Below are 25,565 nucleotides of genomic sequence, written 5' to 3'. Positions count from 1 at the left end.
TTCAAATCTCTGATCACCTGGCTCCTTGGATGTGAATTCTAGTGATAACATTGCTTATATTTCTTTAAATCTATAGGGTAAATGCTGGCATTACTCAAATAAGAAGGGCTTAGAATTATAACTATTGATAACTCCTTCAAAAAATGTTCTAAGAAGTAAAATGGGCCTATGAAAAATTCTTTAAACATAAAGTCCTATCCACCTGTTCATCATTATTAATTGTTACTATTGTTAGGCTTTTCATGCAGAATGCATGCTACTTAATTAATATTTGGATTATCATATATGAGTTTTAATTTGTGGAATATAGTTTTTCTTTAATGTTATCAAGACATATTGCATTAATATTTATTGGTACTATCTTTGCCTTCCTAGAGAAGTCCCTACATTATCATGATTCATTTCATTTATTGAACGTTTATTTTAAATAAACATTTAAGAATGATATTTACTATGCTCTGCTTTAGCTATATCAAATTTTGACACACAGTGCTCTGTTTTCAATGTCATTGAAATTACATTGTGATTTGCTATAAAACCCTTGTGTTTTGTAAAAGAATGCTTTTGAAATTTATTCCTGTCCTAATTTTTTTTTTTATTTGCAATTGGTTTGTTGACAAAACCAGGTCATTTGTTTTATAGTTTGTCTTACTCAAAATTTTGGTGATGTATCCTTGTCATATGTTTCTTTGTCCCCTCTATTTCCTGAAATTTGACTATTAAATCTAGATCCTTAATTAGGTTTTAGTGACACATCTCTGGCAAGAATATAGTAGCCAGGCATGGTGGAACTCGCCTGTAGTTTCAGCTACGCTGCAGGCTGAGGTATGAGGATTGGTTGAGCCCAGGAGTCAGCCTGTGCAACATAGGGAGACTCTGCTTCCAAAAAATAGAGAAAAAAGAAAGAAAACTTCATAGGTATTATTTTTGTGTTACCATTAACTGACAGTAACATGTTATCGTCTTTTCTAATATTAGCCATCAACAATTATTGTCTGCATCTTAAACAGTAATTGATAAAGGACAAGAGTGTATGTAAACATTACTTCTAACTGTTTGTTGAGATATTTCTATAAAACAAATGCACTCATATCAGCAATTTGACTCCCTAGATCGAATTCAGTCAGAAAAGGTCATATGAAAATGGGATAATTTTTTTCTCTTTACTGGATGTTTTTTTTAAATAATGGACTTGTTCTCTAGCATGAACATGATGAAGAGTTCTTTTCTTAGTATCAATATGAAAGCACAGAATGAAATGTATGTGATTGTTTCTATTATGGAATCATGACACCAAATTTGTTCAGATTTTTGCATTAGAAACCATCCTGAGTCCTTTTAACATGAACTCCAATATATTTTCACAGTTTTCTTAATTGTTTGAAGATCATCTTGTGCATTTTTTTATTACTATTATTATTATCAATATATATTATACAAAGTAATGGGTTTTACTCTACATTTCCATATATACATGTATCATATTTTGATCATGTCTACCCTCCATTCTACTTTCTCTTGCTCTTTGCCCCACCCACCCAGTATCCTTCCCCCTTCCCAATAATTTCTTTTCTACTTCAATTCATCTCCTTCCCACTTTTTACCCTTTGAAAAAACACTAAGGAATGGTCTATTTGGATTTTTTTTTTTGGTGGTGGTGGGGGGGAGGGGGGAACTAGGGATTGAAGCCAGGGGTACTTAGCCATTGACATTCCCTGTCTATTTATTTTTACTTTGAGACAGGGTCTCACTAAATTGCTAGGGCCTTGCTTAGTTGCTGAGGCTGGCCTTGAACTTTTGATGCTCCTACTTCAGCCTCCCAAACTCCTGGGATTACAGGTATGCACCACTATGCCCAACTCTAGTTGGATTTTATGGTAAATCTATTTTTAGTTTTTTGAAGAATCTGTAAACGGTTTTCCATACCAGGTATACTAATTTACATTTTCATCAACAGTTTATACAGATTCATATTTTTTCCACATTTCAACTAGCATTTGTTATTTTATTTTTTGCTTTTGCTTTGGTTTGTTTATTTATATGACAAGAGCCATTCTGAATAGGGTGACAGGAATCTCCATGTAGTTTTTTGTGATTTATTAAGGCTAAAGATATTATTTTTACATATATTTGTTGTCTTGTATTTGTGTTCTTTTGAGAAATGTCTGTTTAGATCATTGGTCCAGTTACTGATTGGAATATTTGTTCTTTCTGAAGATTAATTCTCTGTCAGATGAATAGCTGGCAAAGATTTTCCCCCATTCTATAGATTTTCTCTTCACTCTCTTGGTGGTTTCCTTTGCTGTGCAGCAGTTTTGATTTATTGTAATCCTATTTGTCAATTGTTTCTTTTGTTTCCTGAGATATCAGAGTACTATTCAGGAAATCATTGCCTGTTCCAGTATTTTGAAGTGTTTCCTATATGTTTTCTTCCAGTAGTTTCAAAGTTTTATGTCTTAAATTAAGATTTTGATCCATTTTGAGTTGATTTTTCTTCAGGGTGATTGAAATCTAGTTTCAGTCATCTGCATGTGGATATCCAGTTGTCTTAATACCATTTGTTGAAAAGGCTTTTCTCCAGTATATGATTTTTGGCACTTTATTGAGATCAGCTGTCTGAAGATACATGGGTTTATTTCTGGGTCCTCAATTCATATATATATATATATATACATATATATATATATATATATATATATATATATATATATAGAGAGAGAGAGAGAGAGAGAGAGAGAGGGGGGGGGCAGGGAGAGAAAGAGAGAGAGAGAGAGAAACTGTAATGAAAATTGTATTATCTGTAAATAGCGAGATATATCTTATTTATGTTTATATTCTCTTTTTTTAATATTTATTTTTTTAGTTGTAGTTGGACACAATATCTTTATTTTAATATGGTAGTGAGGATCGAACCCAGGGCCTCACATGTACTAGGCAACACTTTGCTGCTAAGCCATAACTCCAGCCCCTTTATATTTTTTTTTTGTTGTATCCATGTATATCTGTATTTATGTCTATACCATGTTTTTTAAATTAAAATAGCTCTGTAGTATACTTTATTTATTTGCTTGTTTAGTCATTTGTTTATTTATTTTTTGCATTACAATTCTTACTACACCTTTATACCACAATTTATCATATCTTTGATTGTATGTAAGGTATGTTGACACCAAATTCACATCTTCATATTTTGTATACTGATGAGGGTCTCTATAGTATATTTTAAAATAAAGGATTACAATGCCTACATCCTTAGTCCTTTTGCTCAGAATGATTTTGATTATTTGTGGTCTTTGTTCATTCCAGATGAATTTTAGGATTTTTTTTTCTATTTCTGTGAAGAACTGTGAAAGATGTCATTGGTATTTTGATTGTGATTGCATTGAATCCATAGATCACTTTCAGTACTATGGCTGTCTTAACAATATTAATTCTTCCAATCCATGAACATGGAAGATCTTTACATCTTCTACTCTCTAATCTCTTTCTTCACTACTTTCCAATTTTCACTTAGCAATCTTTCGCCTCCTTGTTCAAGAAACACTGATTTCTTTCTCAGTCCATTCATTACTGATGTATAGAAAAGCTATTGATTTTTGTATATTGATATTGTATCCCTACTACTTTGCTGAATTTATTTATCAGTTTTGAGTCCTTTGGTGGAATCTTTAGGATTTTCTCAGAATATAATTGTATTATTTGCAAATAGGGATAATTCAACTTCCTCCTCTCATATTTATATCACTTTATATATTTTTCTTACCTAATTGCTCTGGCTAAAATTTCAAGCAATGTACTGAATGAAAAGGTTGAGAATAGATACTCTATTTCCTGATTTTAGAGGAAATGCTTTCAGTTTTTCCCCATTCAGAATGATGATGGATATAGGTTTATCATATATAGCTCTTATTATAATAAGGTATCTTCTTTCTATATGTAATTATTCAGAACTTAATCATGAAGGACTGTTGAATTTTACCAAGGACTTTTTCTGCATCTATTGAGGTGATCATGTGATGTTTATTCTTGACTCTATTTATGTGCTGTATGCTGTATTACATTTATTGATTCATATATATTGAGCCATCATTGCATCCTAGGAATGAAACCAACTTGATCATGATATATGCTCTTTTTAATGTGCTATTGAATTCAATTTGAAAGTATTTTGTTGAGGATATATATCATCTATGTTCATCAGGGACATTGGTCTATAGTTTTTTTGTTGTTGTATCCTCATCAGGTTTTGGTAACAGGGTGATACATTGCAGAATGAGTTTGAAAGGGTTTCTTTCCATTTTAATTCATGGAATAGTTTGAGGAGCATTGGTGGTAGTTCTTTAAAAATCTGTAAAAATTCATCAATGAATCTGTCTGGTTCTTATACTTTTTTGTTGGGAAACTCTTTATTACTGCTTCAATCTCATTGCTTATTATTGATCTATTTAGATTTTTTATGTCCTATTGGTTCGATTGTGGTAGGTCATCTGGGCCTAGAAATTTGTTAATTTCTTCTAGAATTTCCAGTGTATTGATATATAGTTTTACTCAATATTGCTAATGATCCTATGAATTTGAGTGATATGTGTCATATTATCTTTTTTTCATCTCTTTATTTGTTTGGGTTTTCTTTTTTTTTTGGTTTGTTTAGGTAAGTATTTGTCAATTTTGTTTATCTTTTCAAAGAATCACCTTTTAGTTTAATTGATTCTTTCTATCCTTTCTATTCATTTATTTCCTGTTCTGATATTTATGATTTATTTCCTGCTACTGATTTTGGATTTGGTTTTCTCCTGTTTTTCTAATGCCCTGAGAAATATCATTAGATTATTTGTGTTTGCTGTGGTGATTTTTTTATGTACTCATAGTTATAAAATTCCATCTTAGTACTGCTTTCATTTACTTCTGAAATGTTGGTAATTATGCAACACTGGCTGAGTCATAAAGAATTGAGTGTATGTCTTAGTTGTGATTATTGATCCTGAGTATATCTTAGTTTAAGTTTCCTATGTTGTGAAACAGGAATATTTGTTTCTTTGAGGATTTTGTAAAAGTAGTCCTGAGTAATTCATTTCAGATTATAATGACAACTTTTATTACTGCTTAAGTTATTGTTTTTATTTATTTTTAAAGTTTTTGGTACTAGGGATTGAACCTAGGAGTGCTTTACCACTGAGTTACCTTCCGTATTACCCCCTCTTTTTTAAAACAAAATTTTGAGATGATTTTGCTTAGTTTCTGAAACTGGCCTTAAATTTGTGATCCTTTTGTCTCAGCCTCCTGAGTTACTGGGATTCTAGGCATATACCTCCATGCCTAGCATATTAGATAGGGTTTTAGAGGGAAAGTAAGAGAAGAAAAACTTGGAAGTGAATATTCAATTCTCTGTACCAAAGTAAGATGACTTTCTTCTTTTTTTCAATCCTGCCAAATATCACAAAACCTGGACATTATGAAGGAAAAAGAAAATAAAGGTTTTTTTAGTTTTTTTCAATGTAGTAAGAAAAAGTGGGAGCAAGTAAGTATTTTCTTATGCAATATCTTACAAGAGTCTTCAAATCTTGTATAAAATAAGTGGTTTTTATCTTGAAATCGCATATAGACACTGTCTTTTTCTTATTAGACTGCAAGTGCTCCTGCAACCTCTCTAATAAATAAGCACCGCCCAACTTTTTTGAGGTCCAATACTATTTCCAAACCACATGTTTCAAACATCCTGCCATTGGATGCACCCAAGAAGAGGCGTGCTCCATTGCCTCCAATGGCAGCATCTCAAAGTGCCCCTCAGGACCTTACAAACATACAGGAGAGGCCAGCTTCTTGTGTGGTGAAATCCACAAGTGTGGAGGAGACTGATAAGGTGGGTAGGTTTGTTTTGTTTTACAGGATGAGACAAGGTTACGTAACTTAGACCCCCAAGAAAGTTAGTAACAGTTATTAATATGTAATAACATGAGTAAGTATTTAACTAAAATTGGTACTGGGAAAAGATTATATGTAGTTTGATGCAATGAAGAATAAGTTGCTATTTTAAGGAGCTTTTTTTTTTTCAAGCAAATAGCTGGTCTATAAACATTAAGTCTTACTTAATGCATATATTACAGATGAAAATGCTTATTTTCAAATGAAAATGTTTTTAAACAACAGTCTTTGTGCTAATTCATGGGCTTCTAATTTGTATGTCTTCTTTACCTAATTTTGAGATTCTGCAGAGGAAATACTGGTGTGTACCTAAAATCAATACTCTGTTTTTTAAAATGAGCCTTTTAATAGAACATATTGTGATTACCTTTATGTGTTCTTATGTTCAAAGCATTGTTCTATGTGTACCTTTTCCTTTAAGTTTTATTTTTATTCTTCTTTATTGTCTTGTTTTTACTCCCCTATTATTATTGGTTCCCTTTAATCCTAAATTTGGGAATCTATTAGCAAACAGCTTTTTATGACTAAGCAATCTGAACATTCTTGTTTTATTCATGTGGAAGGTAGATGATTTTTCAAGTAAATGTGATTGAACATAAGATGATGTATTATGTTGCTTGTAATCACACAATGATTTAAATGACTTTGAGAGCAATTTTTATTTTGAAGTATTCAAGACAACAGGTGGTCTTCTCATATCTGGTTGAAGGATTTTATTTCCTCCTCAGAAGTTTAGTAAATTGTAGCCTCAAGAAATGAACTCTTCCCATCACCTAATATGCATTTGGATACTTTCTTAATTTAAGAAAAACCCAGCAACTTGATTATAGTTTTTTTGTAAACTATCATGTGTGTCTTTAGAACATAGCAATTTGAATAGAAACACATCTTTAAAGAAATGCTTAATGAAGTTGTTACTTAGAAAATCAACTCTCTTATTTCTATTAATATGTCTAATTTAATGTTTGTGGTGTAAAATCTCATAAATCAGGAATTTTTTTCTGTGATGGAGTCATTTTTCTGACAAAGTTTTCCAGGGTTACTGCTTGGTAGTTGAGTGAAGCTTTGCAAAAAAGGTGATCCTTGAGTTCAGTCTTAAAATGAGTGTGGGAGTCCATCGGTCAGGTGGAGGACCCTGTCCAGAGATTCAGTTCCTGAATACAATAGCTTGCCTGGGTGTGTGCAAGGATCAGATTGAACCAGCAAGGAAATCTAAAACCAAGTCAGGGTCAGAGACTTCATTTTGTGCTTGTAGCTCCTATGCATTTCTTCATAGCAAAAGCATTTTCAGGATTTTTTATACTTGTATTTACCCTAAAATTACATCCTAAGTGTGTAAGTTATTATACTCTCAAGTAGTTACCAAAGCATCTTTTTCTGTATATAGAAATCTTCATAGCCCCTGCTTATAAATCTTTCTTCTGGATTTCCTCATTTAATCCATTCCAGTGAAGTTCCTTTGTACTTGGATCCCCAGGAGGTCTAGGTTGTCTCTTAAAATTCTGGACTGTGCTACCAGTGACCTTACTGAAAGCTATTTCTTTTGATTCTCGCCCTCTGCTCTATGACCACTTGGTGCCCTCTGTTAAGTAATCTTTTTTTAGTATTTTGCCTTTGGCAAACTACACATCTTTATACAATTTTTAATTATTTTTTCTTTTGATCTGGACATCTGGATAGTTCTTTGATATATTGTTCAGCAGAACCCAGAATTATTTGTTTTTCCCTAGAGAAGCTGAAGAACCATTTTTTATTTATTCATTACAAAAGTGCATGTATGCACACACGTGAATTCTTGGTTGCCTAGGCACCTTAGTGCCTTTTCCTTACATTCCTGGCCATACTTGATGTGAATAGTCACCTTTTGGTCCTGATTTTTTATCCAGGAGGAGTCAGTTTTTGTTTTTGTTGTTGTTGTTGTTTTTAGATGGGGATTGAACCAGTGATGCTTTATCACTGAGCAACATCAAAAGCCCTTTTATTTTTAATTTTGAGACAGAGTCTCAGTAAGTTGTTGAGGCTGGCTTTGGACTTGCAGTCTTCCTGCCTGAGTCCCTGGGATTACAGGTGTATACCATGGTACCCTGCTAGGAACCAACTTCTTGTACTTTAACCACATGCTATTTTTATTTTTCTTGCGTTCACTCTTTTACACATTGTCTGAATTGCAGATACCTGAATTCATGATTCACTATGTTCACTCTACTCTTTAAGAGGCAGCACATCTCTTCTTTTGTTAAATCCATGGGCTGATAATTTTCACTATGTGATTTTAATAGTGTCCCCCTATGTCCAGGTCTTAAATAAATGAAGTCATATTTAAAACTAGTGTTTTGTGGATATACTTATGGGTGTAGAGATGAGAGCATCTTAATTTTAAGTTAGACCCAAATCCACTGGTGAGTATGCCAATGATGAGTCCACTGAGAGGGCACATAAGGTGAAGACAAAGCAAAGGTGATGTCATGCTGCTGCATGCAGCTAAGGAGCACCAGCAGCCAGCAGAAGCCATGGGATCATGGCCTTTCCAACACCTTGATTTCCTTGATTTCGGATTTCTGGCCTTAGAAACCATGAAAGAAGAACTTTGGGTTGATCTAAGCTACTCATTCATGGTAATTTGTTATAGCAGTTATAGGAAACCAATATATCAGTAACTCCAATCCTGGTATTCTTCTGGTTGTACATTGACCTCACTGTTACTTAGTGACTCATTACACGAATAAATCAACATATTTAAAACCAAAATCATTTTTTCCCTCCTAGACTGAAAAGCTAAAGATCATTTTTTTTACTTTTTTCCTTATTCTTTCACATCTACTTAGAAACCAATTCTTCACATAGTCACCCTTCATAATGTATTCCATTTCCTTTGCTGAAGTCATTCCTAGGAAAATACAGGCAGAGTAAGGTGAGAAATAGTATTGAACTTATCCTCAGGATTCTCTAAATGGAGCATGCTGCCACATTTCTATTTGTTAATTATCACTTCCCAGTTCAGAAACCTCAGTTTGCTGTGATTGATTTTCTGGGTCTCAAGTTTCTTTACAGACTGATCCTAACTTTTAAACTTTTAATCCTCATAATTTTCAGGATGCTTTTAACTCTGACCACAAGATTTGACTTCTTGTCTCACATGTGAAATCCTGCTTCCTTTCCTTTCATAATTGAATGGCCCAATTGCATTTACAAAAGTGCAGGTATGCACACACATGAATTCTTGGTTGCCTAGGCATCTCAGTGCCTTTTCCTTACATTCATTCCTACTATCCCATTCAGTGGATCCTGTTTGTTTTTTTTTTTAACTTAATGAAGAATTTTTTTTCAGATTTTAGCATAGAATACTTTTTACTTTATCTTAACATGTCTCCCTTGTGCCTTTTTATTTTTTATGTATATGTTTAGGTTGTATGTTCATATATTACATAATGCTAAAGGTAAAAAGGGGAATACAGTGAAAATCATCCTTTTCTGCTTTGTCCTCAACTAAATTCTTCTGCCCAAGGGCAACCAATGTTGACAGTTCAAGTCCTTTTCAAGAGCTAATGAATCTATGCAAATTTAAGTCAATACTCATACTACCCATTGTTCTTTTCCCATGGTCATGTGCTACCTATACCATGTTATTCCTCACTTTTGGTACTTAATGATTCATTTTGGATATCCTTATTAGAACATAGAGGGCTTCCCTTGTTTAAAGATTGAATAATATTACATTGATGGATATAACAGGATTTACTTACCCTGTCATCTAAAGATAAATATTAGGGTTAAATTGTTATTGTTTAAAGCATAAAGCTCTGATAAATTTTCCTTTTGTCCTCTTCCAGCTATAGGGCAGGAATTGTATTCTCCAGCAAAATCCTATAACACTGTAGGTATTCAAGAGAATTGGTGGTATAGTACAGAGAATTGACAAACATTAATAAGTAGAGCTTCCACATATCCAAGTATATTATATACAATGAGAATTTGTCATATCACAAAATTTTAGTATTTATTTCAGTTTTGTATTTGTTGAATTTTCTGAAACACTTGGATAACATAGGTTGCTTATATTTAGTTTTATGGTAACTGGACCACATGGCTTTTAGAAATGTTTTCTTGGGCTTTTATAGAAAATCCAGAATTTTGACAACCTTATATTTAAAAATCAAGGATGAACACCTAAAACATTATATTATATATTACACTGTGCATATAAATATAATTAACCATTGGATTGACATTACTTATATACAAACATTCAGAAAATTCAGCAAAGCATATCAGTTACTTAGTTTACTGATTACTTGCTGAAGCTGGTCTTGAACTTGCAATCCTGCTGCTTCAGCCCCCTGAGTTACTAGGATTACAGATGCCACCACTCCTGGCTGAACTTTAAATTTTAACAAGTCACTATTTTATGTGATTGAAAGTATAGGCATGTTGGGGAAAATGTAACTGGAAGAAAAAATATTTGTACAAATCTGTTCTTAAGTATGCAAAGAATTTTAGATACACTTATGTCCTATGATTTTCATTGTCTGTGATGCAAAATAAACTACAAGGGTGCGCTGTTTAACAGAAGTACAGTGTTGCAATCTTTTCCATTTTTTTTCTTCCAAATTTACTAATGAGCTGGGAAGTTTTCACGAGTTGCACTCATTACATGTAAATTATACATGAGTAAAAAAGAATAAGGATTTGCAGAAGGGTAAAAATTGCCTTCTCAGTTGAGTCAGCCTTTATGAAGCTCTTTTCAGGAGGTTCCATGTAATATTTTTACCTTTATATCAATAGCCAGAACTTAGTTACATGACTCCATCTGCTGCAAAATAACCAGAAAATAAAGTCTTTATTTTCGTCTTACCTTATTTTATTTTTGGTTCTGGTGGTAGAATTCAGGGCTTGCATGCATAATAAGCTATACTCTAGCACTTCCAGCCCTGAAGTCATTCGTTTATTTGATTTTTGGCACTAAGGATTAAACCCAGGGCCTCACACATGGAAGGAAACCACTCTGCCACAGTGTTATACCTCAGGCCCCTGGAAGTCTTTTGTTTCAAATGATAATAGATGCAGCTATGAAATCTCAACTCTGTCCCTAAGGAATAAGGGGGAAATGGACACTAGGATAAGTTCTTCCCAGCTTTGCCATATCATATCCCAACTTCTACAACTCACCTATAAATTTAGTTTCTAGAGCAATCTATGGATTGATTTTCCCTCACTGGAGTTTTTCAAAAAATTATCTCAAGAGTACTTACTTAGTAGGTGCTGTTTGAGAGAGGAGAAATAGCATGTTCCTGCTCCAGGGACCTTTTAAACAGTTTGGGCAAAAGAAACCCATATAAAAGGAACAATCCAGAATGCTATGTACCAGTATGTTCTGGAGAAGTGTTTTGTGGTTTGAACCACTACCTTAAGCTTAAAAACTTATTTGATCTAAAAACGATCTCAAGCTAACTTTAAATGAACCACATTACTATGTTGACCTATACTGAGGAGGAAACTTAATATTTGTCAACAATAAAGCATTCCAAAGTGTGAAGGTTAAAACAAACCAATAAAAAATGCTCTTCAGATCTGTTGTTCTTAATGCTTCTTGTAACTTTTCAGGTATAGATGAAACCTTGCAAAATGATATTAGAATAATTTTTAGCTTCTTAATCTTTCCACTGATGTAATCATCAAATGACTGGTTGGAGGAAAAACAGACCTAGACTATAACCTTATCAAATCAATTTAGCAAATATGTTCTTATTACCCAATAGAGCAAGGCACTATACTGGGCCCTAGAGATACCAAGACACTTCTGTCAAGCAGCTCACAAACCAGGGGAGGAATCAGGTATACAAGGAGAGATGGTGCTAAAGGTTTTTCAAATTATTGCTGTTCATCTTGTTGCTTTAGTCATAGGGATTTTAAGAGAGGTGTAATGCGTGGTAAAATAAAGAGTGGGAAGAAATGATTCCTCACTGGAAGCAACCAGAAAACACCACAGAGCAGTGGTTCCCAACCAGAGGCAATTTTGGAGCCCAGAGCACATCTGGCAATATTTGGACATATTTTTAATTGTCAGGACTGTGGACAGTGGGCAGGGGTGAGGATTGCTTTGAGCTCTAGGGAGCAGAGGCCAGGGATGTTGTTAAACATTTTACAATGCACAAGACAACTACTCACAACAAAGAAAATACAAGATGCTTGTAGTAGCAAGGTCAAGAAATCCACTTTAGTAAGAAGGAAACATTGTACAGGGATGATTAGAATTTTCTCAAGCAGAGAACAGGAATTCCAGAGAAAAGGCTGTATGAGCAAAGCCAGTGGGGAAAAGGAAAAAATCATGTACTGTTTGGGAAATGCGGAAGGGTTCCATGGAGGTTTAGGGTACCAACTGGGGTACAGTAGGGAGAAAGAATGGTCACCTTTGAGATTGAGGCAGATTGTGGAGCCTCCTGCTTTCTTGGGTTTCATTTTATGGACTGGCGTAAGCCACTAAGGGTTAAAATAGTTGAAGCAATTAAATTAAAACTGTGTTTTAGAGATATAATCAGAGGGAGAAGAAGCTTTGATTCTTAGCATATAGTAAGAAAATTATTTTTGAGGAAGACAGTCACCTTCATTTAGGAGTTGTCTGTTGTTAAGCACTGGTTGTTGCAAAGTCCCTAGGAGAAAGAAGGAGGGATTCTGTGTCATTGGACTGGGGTTAGTTGGGAAGTGAGGAGATAAGGAAGGACAGTGGGTAAAAGAGGTACAACCCTGGAATTTGCACCACCACCTTCAGATATTCAGTAAAGTTTACAAAAATCACATGTTCACTGTTTGGAATTTTATTTTTTATTTTTAGTAGAAAATTTTAATATTTATCTTTTTTTTTTAGTTTTCAGCAGATACAACATCTTTGTTTGTATGTGGTGCTGAGGATCGAACCCTGGCCTCATGCATGGCAGGCAAACACGCTACCACTTGAGCCACATCCCCAGCCCTGTTTGGAATTCTTTTGGGAAATGATTGCATTTGGCTTGACTAAGGATTGGCAGGGAGAGTGGTGATAATGGGGCAATGGCAGTTGGAGATAGGACACTGAATTGGGAGGTTTCTGTAATGGGCAGTTTCACCTCCTTCTACTTCCATCTAGGTGTTGTTGTCCTGCTCCAGGAAGCTGCTGATGCTCCTCTGATGTGCTGTGCTTACGCACACCTTCTGCCTTCTCTCGTGCCTTTCTCTCAGTTTGGTATACTTTTCTCCTCTTTCCTGAAGACTTGTGTTCACACTTCAAGGCCCACTTCAAATGTTCCATTCTCCATGCTGTATTTTATATCAATTTCAGTATTCTATTGTGTTTACTAAAGTGTTTATTTTCCTTAACCAGAGAATAAAGCCCTCAGGGGTAGAAATTCATTTTATGGGTTGGGGTTGTAGCTTAATGGTAGAGTGCTTGCCTTGCATGTGTGAGGCCGTGGGTTTGATCCTTGGCGTTACATAAAAATAAATAAATAAACAAAAATAAAGATATTGTGTTCATCTACAACTAAAATAATGCAATTTACTCATTTCTGACTCCCCAGCAGAGTGTCTAGCATAATACCCCTGCTCAGTGATCACTGAAAAAAGCATAGGCAATATCAGCAAGTGGCAGAAAGAGCAGCTCCAGGACTATTGTCTGACTATTAAAACTGCACTTCTCCTTCTTATTAATTTTATGTTTTAAATTTCATCCCCTTGTTTAAATATTTCCTTCCAATATATGATATGCTATCAGGAAGAGAAAAACCAGAATATGGCTTTAAGCTCTGAATGAATGGGCCAAAATCATATTTAAATATGCTTTTTAGAGTACTTCCATGTTATTAATTTAATATTGACCATCTTATTAAGATTCCATTATTAAGGAAACATTATAAAAATCATTAAGAACATTTTTATAGATCTTAGCCTCTGACTCATCTTGCTAGTTTTTCAATTAACTTGACCTAAACTTCCCTCATTTGGAGTATAAGGTAATATTGTATTTTCCTAATCATTAGTAAACACTTATCTTTGGGCTGATTTTTGTGGTTTTTCTGTTGTTGTTAATGTGAGTTCTATACAGGAACAGGTGCACACGTGAGATGATGCACAGGTCTGATTTAAAATCACCTTTCCAAAACCTCTTCCCCATGTTATGCACTGTCTTTGTCTAGCACTTCCAAAGTATTTTTTTTAAGTTAACCCAGAATGCATATATCAATTTTAGCTTCTCTTAAGCTAGGGAAAAACTCTTCTGGCTTCAGAAACCTGTATTTGGAATGTGGATCATTTGTCCTATTCATCATTTTTTTCTTTTGTGGTGCTGAGTATTGATCCCAGGTCCTTACACATGTGTGACAAGCACTCTACCATCTGAGCTGTATCCCAGCCCTCTGTCATTTCATCTTACATTCCCCTTCAGAATTTACTCAACCCTTTTATGAAAGTATAAGATGGCTCAGGTTGGGGGGGGTCAAATATTTTAGGCTAAGATTTAATGGAGGAGTCACTCACCAGTGTCTGGGGAAGTAGTAGAGGTAATACCACAGTTTCGAGGGCTCTCAGAGCCCTGGCAAATTTCTCATATGAGTCTCATTTTTCTTCTTTCCTCAACACTCTCACAGCCTCCCCATCACAATGTGCATAAGAGATGATTAAGAACAATCTCATTACTTCCCTTATCTTTCGTCCCATGCTACCAGGCCATTCTTAATAACATGCCCTATATTCTTTTGTTTATTCCCTTTTCTTACTCCATTCCTCTTTCTCACTTCTGTTCCTGTTTTGTGCTCTGTAATCCATCACCAGCAAAAACCTCTTCTCTGAATGTCCCCTACACGTTATTGTTCTGACTGAAACTTGGACCTCACAGAATCTTGCTTTCTTGCACCCTGGTCAAGTGGTGCTTGTTTAAAAGTCCACTCTCCTTTGAGTGAAAGTGAGAAAACTATAACTATTTCAGCCTTTGGGGGGATATAGTATGATTCTTGTGGGATCAGCACCATATTGACATATATGGAGTATGAACTTGGAATAGAATTATGGATTTAGAGGGAAAAAAGATGTCTCTCTGGGTTTTCATTACTCCCGCTAGATGAGTTCTCATCTCCCTTGAGGAGTGTCAATGTGAAACTGATGACATCCTTACCAGTTACCCTTCATTGTTAAAGTCACCTGCTAAGGTTGGGTCACTCCTTCATGTTCTTTGAACACTTAAGCCACCAACTGCCCTCATTCCTATATGACCACCACTATCCATAGTGATTTCAATGTACATATGGATGATCATTTTAATATTCTGACCTCTGACTCCCTTGATATCTTTTCTAATGATTTCATTCTCTCCCAGCCTCAACCATACATTCTCATGGAATGGGCCACTTATACTCTACTTTCAACCTTGTCTTTATCAAGGAGAAGCTTACCCTTCCATAACCCCAATCTTCAGCATTCCTCTCTAGGACAACCGCCTCATATCTTTCCAGCTTACTGTACCTAGCACCCTAACTTAAAAATTATATGACTTTTGGGCTGGGAATGTGGCTCAAGTGGTAGCGTGCTCGCCTGGCATTCATGAGGCCCGGGGGTTCGATCCTCAGCACCAGATACAAACAAAGATGTGTCTGCCGAAAACTAAAAAATAAATATTGAAATTCTCTCTCTCTCTAAAAAAAAGTATATGACTCCGTAATGTATTTTTCTCACCATCTTTTCACTGTCTTCACTGTCTTTCATACCCCACATGTTCTCATTACTTCCTTATCCATCCTAGGTTTTGTAGTCCCTCATAATAATAATCCATATGAGGGACTACATACCTTAACTCCTCTCTCACACATTTTTCCTTTGGCAAAACTCCAATCCCATTTATTTTGTACCTGTTTTCTGGTTGTTGAACTTGCTACGGGAAAATACCCAGTATTACTGCATGGATCCATTTTAAACTCATGACCCATGAACTCAAATGGTCCTGGCAATTCTAACTCATTTCCCTACCCAATTTATTCTTACCTCACAAAAATAATTTCAAACATTCTCCTCAAACTTTCAGCACTTTCTCCTTCATTTTTAACTGATGAACTTGATTCCTTTTTAATGGAGAAAGTCAAAACAATCAGAAGGGACCTTCCACAAGGCAGCTTCCATGGCTTCTACTACCAGGCTTGTACCTGTGACAGTGTTTCATCTTCTTTTCTGTAGTGAGGGATTGTCTGTGTTTCTTTCTAAGGCACACTCCTTTTTGACTTCACCTCTACTCAAAGACCAGAAATTTTATCAATTTTGAAGAGGCATTTTCTTCTTCCTTATCAATTTATTTCCATCAGCCCACACAAGCTATACTTCTCATGTTAAAATGCTCTCCCCTGATCCCATGCTTTCCTCCAGCTACCTTTCCCTTCAAAGTGCTGTCCACCTTGAGTATCTGTTTCTGCTTCCCATGCTCTCTTTTGAATCACTTTAAATAAAACTTTCCGAACCTTCCCACCAAAACAGCCAGGACATCCATCTGTCAATGCTATTATTGGTTATCAGTCCCCATCTCACTTTAGTAATTGATTACTCCTCCTTGGAACTTTTTCTTCATTTGGCTTCCTGGGATATCATCTGCTTTAATCTTTTCTAACCTCACTGCACACTTTTCCATTTTTTTCTAATGATTCTGTTTTATCTCCCTGGACTCTTAATTTTGCAGACACCCCAGGATTCTATCCTTAGACCTCTTCTGTTTTCTGTCTATACACACTCACTAGATGATCTCATTTGGTCTCATAACTACAAGCTGTCTATATCAGTGCTGTCCAGTAGAGATATAATGAAAGACAAATGTGAGTCAGAAACATAATTTTGAGTGTTCTAATAGCCTTATTTAAAAAGTGAAAAGGAACAGTTTAAACTAATTTTAATAATATATTTTACTTAACCCAATACAATGAAAGTCTTAACATTTCAACATGTAATTATCATAAAATGATTAATAAGATATTTTTTCCATAGTAAGTTTTTGAAATTTATTGTTTTCCACATAGAGAATATCTCAATTAGAACTAGCCACACTAAGTGCTTGGTAGCTGCATGCTACTACTGCATAGGACAGCACAGATCTGTAAGTTGGTTGTTGGCTTTTTCTGAGTGACATGGAAGCCCATGGTAAGTTTTGAGGAAGGAAATGACATGAATCAATTCACTTTTAAAATATTACTTTGGCTGTGCTGTTAAACATAGGCTACAAGAGAGCAAGGAAGATTCATTTAGGAGGCTGATGCAGGTAAAAGATGAAGGAGGTACTGAGGAAGGCAGGGAAAAATGATTATATTTTGAAGGTAGAATGAATAGAATTTCCAGATGAATGTGTAGAAAGAAAGGACTTCAGGATGACTGCTTTTTTAAAAAAATATGAGCCATGGAAGAATAGGGTTGCCTTTAAGACAGATAGGGAAGACAGAAGATGGAGCAGCTTTGGAGAAGGTAGAAGGCAGTTCAAGTTTGGATGTTAAGTTTGAATTTTCTATGAAACAAACAAGCAAGCAAGCAACAAACAAAACAAGATTAACAACAAATGAAGTTCGTTTCAGATAGTGAAATGTGTCTCAAAAATATCTATAGTAATACACTGTGAAGGTGTTCTTTTTTTCTCCCTATTTTTTCAATTTTTTATTGTTGCATTATAGTTGTGCTATATATTCATACGTGCATGAAGTATAATTTGGCCAATATCACTCCCCAGCACTTCCCTTCCCCTCCCATCTCTGACAACCCCTAGTCCATTTCTTTTACTGATTTCCCTTTGATTTTCATGGTATCTACCCCTACTTTACATTTCCTTTTTCCTATCTTCCACATATAAGAGAAAACACAATCCTTGACCTTTGAGTTTGGCTTATTTCACTTAACCTAAGGGTCTCTGTTTCCACCCATTTTCCTGCAAATGACATAATTTCATTTTTCTTTATAGATGAATAAAACTCCATTGTGTGTGTGTGTGTGTGTGTGTGTGTGTGTGTGTGTGTGTAATGTAATGTAATGTGTATAGCACAATATCACATTTTCTTTATTCATGCTTTTGTTGACAGATACCTAGACAGGTACCATAGTTTGGCTATCCTGAATTGTGCTGCTATCAACATGGGTATGCGTGTATCACTGTAGTATGATGACTTTAATTCTTTAGTATAAATATGTAGGAGCATTATAACTAGGTCGCATGGTGGTTCTATGACTAGTTTTTCAAGGAATAGAGGAGGTACTCTTTAGATAGGCTTGTCAGTGAAAATGTCTCTAAAGGAGCATTTGAACTGAGTCCTGAATGAAGAAACAAGGCAAAAATCTGGAAAATATCAGAGAGTGCATGAAAGATAAAAGCCTTGAGTTGAGGCAAGTATGTTCAAGGATCAGAAAAGTGGGTAGGATGGGAAGGCGGGCATGGCAAGTCATACATTTCCTCATCAGTTGTGGTGAAGGAACTTGGATTTTATCTTATGCACAAAGGGGGCACCAAGAAAACAACCCGGGTGTCTTGTGGGTTTTCAGTCCCCAAAGTCTTGTTCTTTTCCTTCAAGTTTCTGCAGCCATTTGAAATCCATTGCTCAGCACCTGCAGTTTCAGTACCTTTAGATTAGGGATCTAAACCGGTAACTGATGATCCATTAGACTGTCACACTTGGCATCCAAACAGAGCTGACAGGCCTGGTTACAAATTTGTCATTAATTACTGTGTGTAATCACATTAACTCAAGGTTGGCGACACTTTGCTGTTTTGATGTTTTATATTTGAATTGTACATATCTTTTAAAAAGAGCATGCTATTTTTGGTTTTGAATTAGAATATGGGGTTTGGGGTGGTATCTATTATGTTTTTTAATTGTGCTTTTTTTCCTGGGAGGGGAGAAGAGGAAAAGACTTTTTCTTTTCTATCAACAATTGCTCTCATTTATACATAGGAGGGTGGAAACTTGGTTCCTCCCTCAACCCTTCTAGGCAATGAGTCCATGGCTCAGATTCATAAAGGTTGTTGATTTTGACTTTGGGTTGCCCTACTCTGTTTTTACCCTCCTTTCAGTTTACCTAGCACAATCCATAAGTCCTTCTAGCCAACACTCCCTAAGGGTGGGGTAAGAAAGACAACCCATTTAAGTTGTCTTATTCTACGCTTTGGGTAATCTACTTTTATATTCGCCAAAAGATGCCAAGTTGGTGGCATATTCTCCTTTGTTCTTATATCTGACATGAACTTAAAGTTTAAATGTTGCCAGAATGAGTCACATTGCTTGCATTCTTGTAACTAACTGCAAAACATTCCAGACTTGGGCCCAATAATCCAAGGAAGATGTCATGTTTCCATATATTATCTCATCCCTGATCTGATAAAATATTTTATTATATACTGCTTCATCCCCCATGGAAGTCTATTATCATTCTAATATTCTTGCTCATCATCTCTCTGCCTTTGAAAGGAAGTCGACATTTCCTCTTTCCCATCTTACCTCCATCTGCTCCTTGCTATATCACCTTCCTGAGCCTGAGTTGTGTTGACTCATGGGTAAATGGAGATAAGGAATACCTGCCTTTCCAATGTCACAGAGTTACTGAGGATCAAGTGAGACAATGGACATGAAAGTGCTTTAATTCTGCTAATGTAGGCAATTGTTATTATCATTCACATAGTGCTCTTCCCTAGCTATCTACATGGTGTACTCTCCCTTGCTGTGTTTCAAATATGGACACCTTGCTGCTCCTGTTAGTGAAGAACCATTCAAAACCCAAATAAAATTATAAGAAATAAATCAATATAAGAATCCTTTCTCGATGTGTAGTTCATTTCATTATTATGTATGTCATTTATATACTTTTCCATTTTTATATAGGTTGAATTCAGCTGCCAGTTGAATATAAAAACTGTAAGTCTTATGGTGACCAAGCATTTCCATCCAAATGGCAACCAGTCAAAATTCCTCTAGATTATCAATAAAAGGAGAACAACTGCATGTTATTCATTTTAACTAGCAACAGGAATTCCAAGCATTGCCGTACATATGGATGTTTTTGTGTCAGAATGAATTTTGTGGTGAAGTGCTCTGAGCCTTTTAGTATATTTGTTTCTACTGATTTATTCCTGTGAATAAGATGGATAAACCAAGATATAAAGGTGTGCATAATTCTCTAAAGCCACATAATTGGTGTCAGACTTATGAGAGCTCCTTGCCTCCTTCTTTTCCGTTTATACATTCAAAATATTTTAATAGATAACTTAGTAAGTTTATGTTTATGGTTTTTGCAATGGCTTTTAATTTATTTTAATTTCACCCTAGGTTTCGAACAGTTTTAATCTGCATGCTTAAAGTTTTTTTTCTCAGAATTTGTAAGGTGAGGCCTTACAAACTGAATTTTTACTCCATGCTGATCTCATGCTAAGGCTCCTCTCACACATCATTTTATTTAATCTTGGAGCAATGACTCAAATTACATAATATTATCCCCATTTTGTTGAACATTAAACTGAGATTAATAAATTGCATTAATGGGATTAACTATACCTGTGCTGTATATCTATGAAACATTGAATTCACTATAAGTTTAGTATTTCCATTTTTGAAGAATTTAATCTTTCCAAAATTATAGTTATTTATCCTCACTTTTACAGATTCCACTGTAGTATTTAAATTTAAAAAAAGAAAATATAGCTGGTAATGGTGGTGCATGCTTGTAATCCTATTGACTCAAGAGGCTGAGACAGGTGGATCACAAGTTCAAGGCCAGCCTTAGGAACATAGCAAGGCCCTAAGCAACTTGGTGAGACCCTATCTCAAAATAACAAATAAAGAGGACTGAGGATGTGGCTCAGTGATTATGTGCTCTGGGTTCAATTCCAGGCACATAAACAAACAAAGAAACAAACAAGTAAATAAATAACAAATATAAAAGGAAATATACTTTCAATCTGGAAAGTGATAAAGATACAGATAAACAGAGAGTACCTGACTGATGATGGTTCTACTTCTGATGTTACTACTTACAATAGTATGAAAGTGAAATACATTTCATTGAAACCATACTTTGAATGTTGATCTTTCCCAGGGCTCATGATATTCAGTATGACACTCCCAATGCTTGCTAAATGGCAGCAGGTCACAGCTCCTAGTCATTCCTAGGATCTTGAGCATAGGCAACCAGTCTCTACAATGGTTTGTGTTGCTAGGCTTTGGTGAATTGAATAGTTTGATTTGTTGTGTTTTTCAAGTTATAGTAGGTTTATTAGGATGCACTCCCATCATAAGTTGAAAAGTTCCTATATTTGAAAGGTTAAATATAAACTACTAGAAATACTAAGAATACAATTTATTAGTACTTTTTATTCAAATGTAAACTAAGATAACATATTAGTGCTTCTGTGCACATAGTGTAGGCAGATTTAACAGCTTTCTTAATTATGACTTCCCTTAACTACCTCAAATTATATTGTGTAGTTTTAATAGAGAAAAAATATAAATGGTACCTCTATTTTCCCTTTATATTAAAGAATTTTCTGAATACAAAGATATCTTAGTGGCTGGAGAACTACCAGAATGCATTGAGGAAAGTGACACTTTCTTCAATGAAAGTCCATCCATGCGCATAAATGCCTCTTTGCTCATGAGAAATTGTATCTCCTTTCCCCAACATAATCCCCAAGAAGACTGCTTATAGTTAGTGTTAGCAAATTCTGAGCCACTTAAAAGCAAAACACTACTAGTGTAATCACCCCCTAGTGGAAACTTGCAAATATTGGTACCAATAAGCTAAAGGTAGTCAAGCAAATGAATGTTTTAGTCATTTTTTGTTCCTCGAGAGAGGGAGTACAAAGAAACTCTCACTCATGGAACAAATTATCTAAAATGATATTTTCTGATTTATATCTTGGACAAAATCTACAAGGTATAACAATATCCTATTTAAAAATTAGATGTGACTATCTAGTTCAGATTCAAAACTATGTTGGTCTGACTTTTTCCACTATGTTGATAATTCCTCTTTGAGGGAATGATTTCTGGGATTGTCTTCAATAATGAGTTAATAAATATACTATACAAATATCCTTTTAAAATATGAAAACAAAAACATTTATAATCAACTGGACTTTTTGAAGTTCTGGGTTAATGGAAGGCAGACCTTGGATTTTTGCATTTTATTTCCTTCTGTCTGCCACAAGCTGGAGCTACTGTATAAAAGCCAGTCCCTTTGCATTCAAAGTAGAACTCTGGAAAATGAAGCTGGACAGCCTTAATTTCCAAAGAGCTTGAGAGTAAATTTCAGAAAATTACAGATGGAGAAATGCAGTGTCATAGAGAACTAAGTAATTTCACTTGACTCCTTATTCCTTACATGATTCTGGATAATTCTTTGTCCTTGACTCCCAGTTTAGTTAGTTGTAAAATTCATAAAACAAAACCAATTTTGTGGGGATCACCACAAAATTGTGATAATTAAATGTTAAAGCTTATACAGATGCATGTTATGTACTCCATACATGATGACTAATGTCATTGGTGGTTGTTTTTATTTACCTTATCATCATTACAACAGTCCAAGGGATGCTCATTTTTCATGTTATTACCCATCATCTTGTATCTAACATATGAAAAGTGTTCCTTAACCTTCCATTATTGGTGTTTGCTTCTTGCTCTTTGGATGGTGTTTGTAAAGAGACTATTATATTATTATAATGTTGAAGATCAAAATGACAAGAACATTAACTGTCTTATGTATTAGAATCAAACCTTAACAGCAAGCTCATTTATTATGTCAGTCACTCAAGCTTGCTTTGTGGTAAGAGCAGTGTTTCCCAGCATGTGTTTCGTAGAACTTTTGTCACATCTGCATCAAGTTTCATAGTCAAATAAGAATGGGAAACTCACCTTGTCTCATCCTTTTTCTATTTTAAGGAATCATAATGCGTATGAGCATTTTTAAGACTCTGAAGATGTTATAGGAATAACCATTCTCCTATTTATGCCTAGTTTTGTAAGTGACGTTTCCATTTTCACCATGAAATCAATTAAAAAAATATTTGCGTAGCACATATAAAGTTTGGAGATGCATGAATGGCCAAATGTGTACTTATAGTATTTAATATATCAATTCAGATAAAGATAGCTATTCATAATTACATGTTAAAGAGCATCATACTTAGAAATAATAGCTTTTGAAAACTCAAATTTCATATGTCTTTTTCCAACTCACATTCTATGAGAAAGACTTCAATGTTTTTTTTCTCATTATTAGGATCACTTTTTGTATCATTTACAATTTCCTGGAGTGCTTCTTTTCTCGTTTGTTGGAGATAGCACTTTTTGGACATGTCTGCATTATTACAGGAAATCTTATCCTCAGTTTCAGGTACCCATTTGTATAACACAAGAATTTTTTAAAAACTTATTTATTCATGATTATTATAGCAAATGATCTTCAAATGTGTTTTAAAAATGATTAAAATTCTGAGATCACAATCCCAGAAATAATTAGTATTTTTTGTTAAATTCACTTGCTGTCTATTTAATGCTTTTTGTCAAGTACCTTGTCATTTAAAATAAAGCAGCTACTAGAGGGCATAGACATGGAAGGCTGTTAGAAATGCCACATATGACAACACTTTCTTTTTTTTTCCTTAAGGAATTATTTTGGGGAAAATGTTGTACCATACATGTATTTGTATAAAACAGTGTTGTGTGTGTATGTGCTGAAATAACTATTTCTATGCTAAAAACAGTCTCTTGGCTAGCAGCACAGAAAGTAGCTGCTGCCATCAGGTTTTTGATAGGAATAGGCTATTAGCAAGTGTTAAAGGTGAAAAGATTACAGTCAAAAATCTGTATTTATGGGTTGGGATTGTGGCTCAGCAGTAGAGTGCTCGCCTAGCACAGGCAGGACCCAGGTTCCATCCTCATCACCACATAGAAATAAAGGCATTTTGTTGTGTCCATCTACACCTAAGAAAATAAATGATTTTTAAAAAAATCTGTATTTATAACCTTATTCATTCTCATATTTCCTGGGTCATTTTTCTTTGATTTTTCCCCCTCAGAATCTAGTCAAGTGTTTTTAAAAATCATGGCTGCATTCTGGGACCCTGGGATGCAGGGTGGATAAAGTATCCACCTGAGCTTTATAGGGTGGATACTCTATTGAGATTAAAATGGTAGTGAGTTAGTAGTTAGACCAAGAAAGATTCCAAAAGAAGGTAAAGGCCTGGGATAAGGCATGGCCCCCAAGACTCTGTTACCTGTATCTCCTTGAAATCTCAAGACTTACTAACCATTAAAATCTCCACAGAAGGTTTAAAAAATAGATGATGCCACCTGAGAATATGGAAGTCAGAATCACTGGGGGTGAACCCCAGGCATCATTTTTTGGCAAAGTCTTTCCCAGGATTGAAAGGGCCAAAACCTTCCAGAAGGCCTTTAGTTTCTTTTGTGTCATCCTCCTAAAAATTTTAACGGAAGTGACTTATTCAAAGCCAAGAGTTGGATCTGTTAGGAAAAGGCATTTGTGTAATGTACTCTTTATTCTTTATGTCTCTTCTCTCCACTTCCAAGTCACTCCTAATATTCCCATTATGGCGTTAGAAATAGAAAACCCAGATGGAGAAGCTGCATGCTCCCAATGGGATGGGAGGTTATTGGTAATGGGCAGTCTCATTGCTGAATTGAATTTGAGTGCCAGGAAAGCTTCTTGGCTAATGTTTCAGTCCTTTGGTTGAATTCATCTTTGACAACAAATGGCTGCAGTTGAAGTTACACCATTCTCATCCCTTTCCATTTCCCTTCACTGGAGCAATCTTCCTCTGTGTATTTTCTCCTTTGATGGGAAAGATTCTGCAGCTATTCTCTTCTCAGCCAATAGGCTGCCTCCTTGTGAATTATTAGAGGCTAAAAGAGGGAGTTACTAGCGAAGACTTGGGAAACAAGGATCCTTCTCCTGTGGACATGCCTCTTTGCGCATTTTAGAGAGAGAGAGAGAGAAAAAAAAAAACAGGAATACCAGTACAAAGTAATGATAATATCTTACAAGTGTATGATGCTTTACAACTTTTAAAACAATTTCACATTCATCACTTTCCCTCGGATTATTCCAGAAATTGATGCAACAAATCCTTTGAATATTCCAGAAATGGATGCAACAAATACTCACAGGCTCATTTTAGGATAAAAAAACCCCACATATGTTGAGAAAATAAATTATTTTCCCACAAGAGCCTGGGCAAAGACAGAAGTGGGTCCAAGACCTGACCTTTAGTAATTAACTACAGCAACCCCTTATCTGGCTACTTCCTAGAGTGGCCTGGGAAGATTGTAAAATAACACAATTACTGCAAATGTGGGACTCTAATTCAATCAACCTGGGATAGAGCTCAGGAAATCTGTAATTTAATAGAATTTTCTCATAGATCTCAATTCCAATTAAACCTCTGAATCACCCAGGAAGTGTTAAAAAAGTCCATTGCTCAGGTTTTACTCCAGCATCTCTAGTGTGGAGTTTCAGGGGCCAGTGGTTTGTGAAATTCCATGTTGGCACTAAAGCTCTGAAACAGTGCTCTAGATTATAGCTTTACAAAGTCCCTTTTACAGGGTTTCAGCACAGCCAGTAGGTAAAGACAAGTGTACAGTTGAAATTGAGGAGAT

This window comes from Ictidomys tridecemlineatus, unplaced genomic scaffold (genome assembly GCF_052094955.1).
Source record: "Ictidomys tridecemlineatus isolate mIctTri1 unplaced genomic scaffold, mIctTri1.hap1 Scaffold_70, whole genome shotgun sequence".
Lineage (NCBI taxonomy): Eukaryota > Metazoa > Chordata > Mammalia > Rodentia > Sciuridae > Ictidomys > Ictidomys tridecemlineatus.
This window is presented reverse-complemented; position numbering follows the sequence as displayed.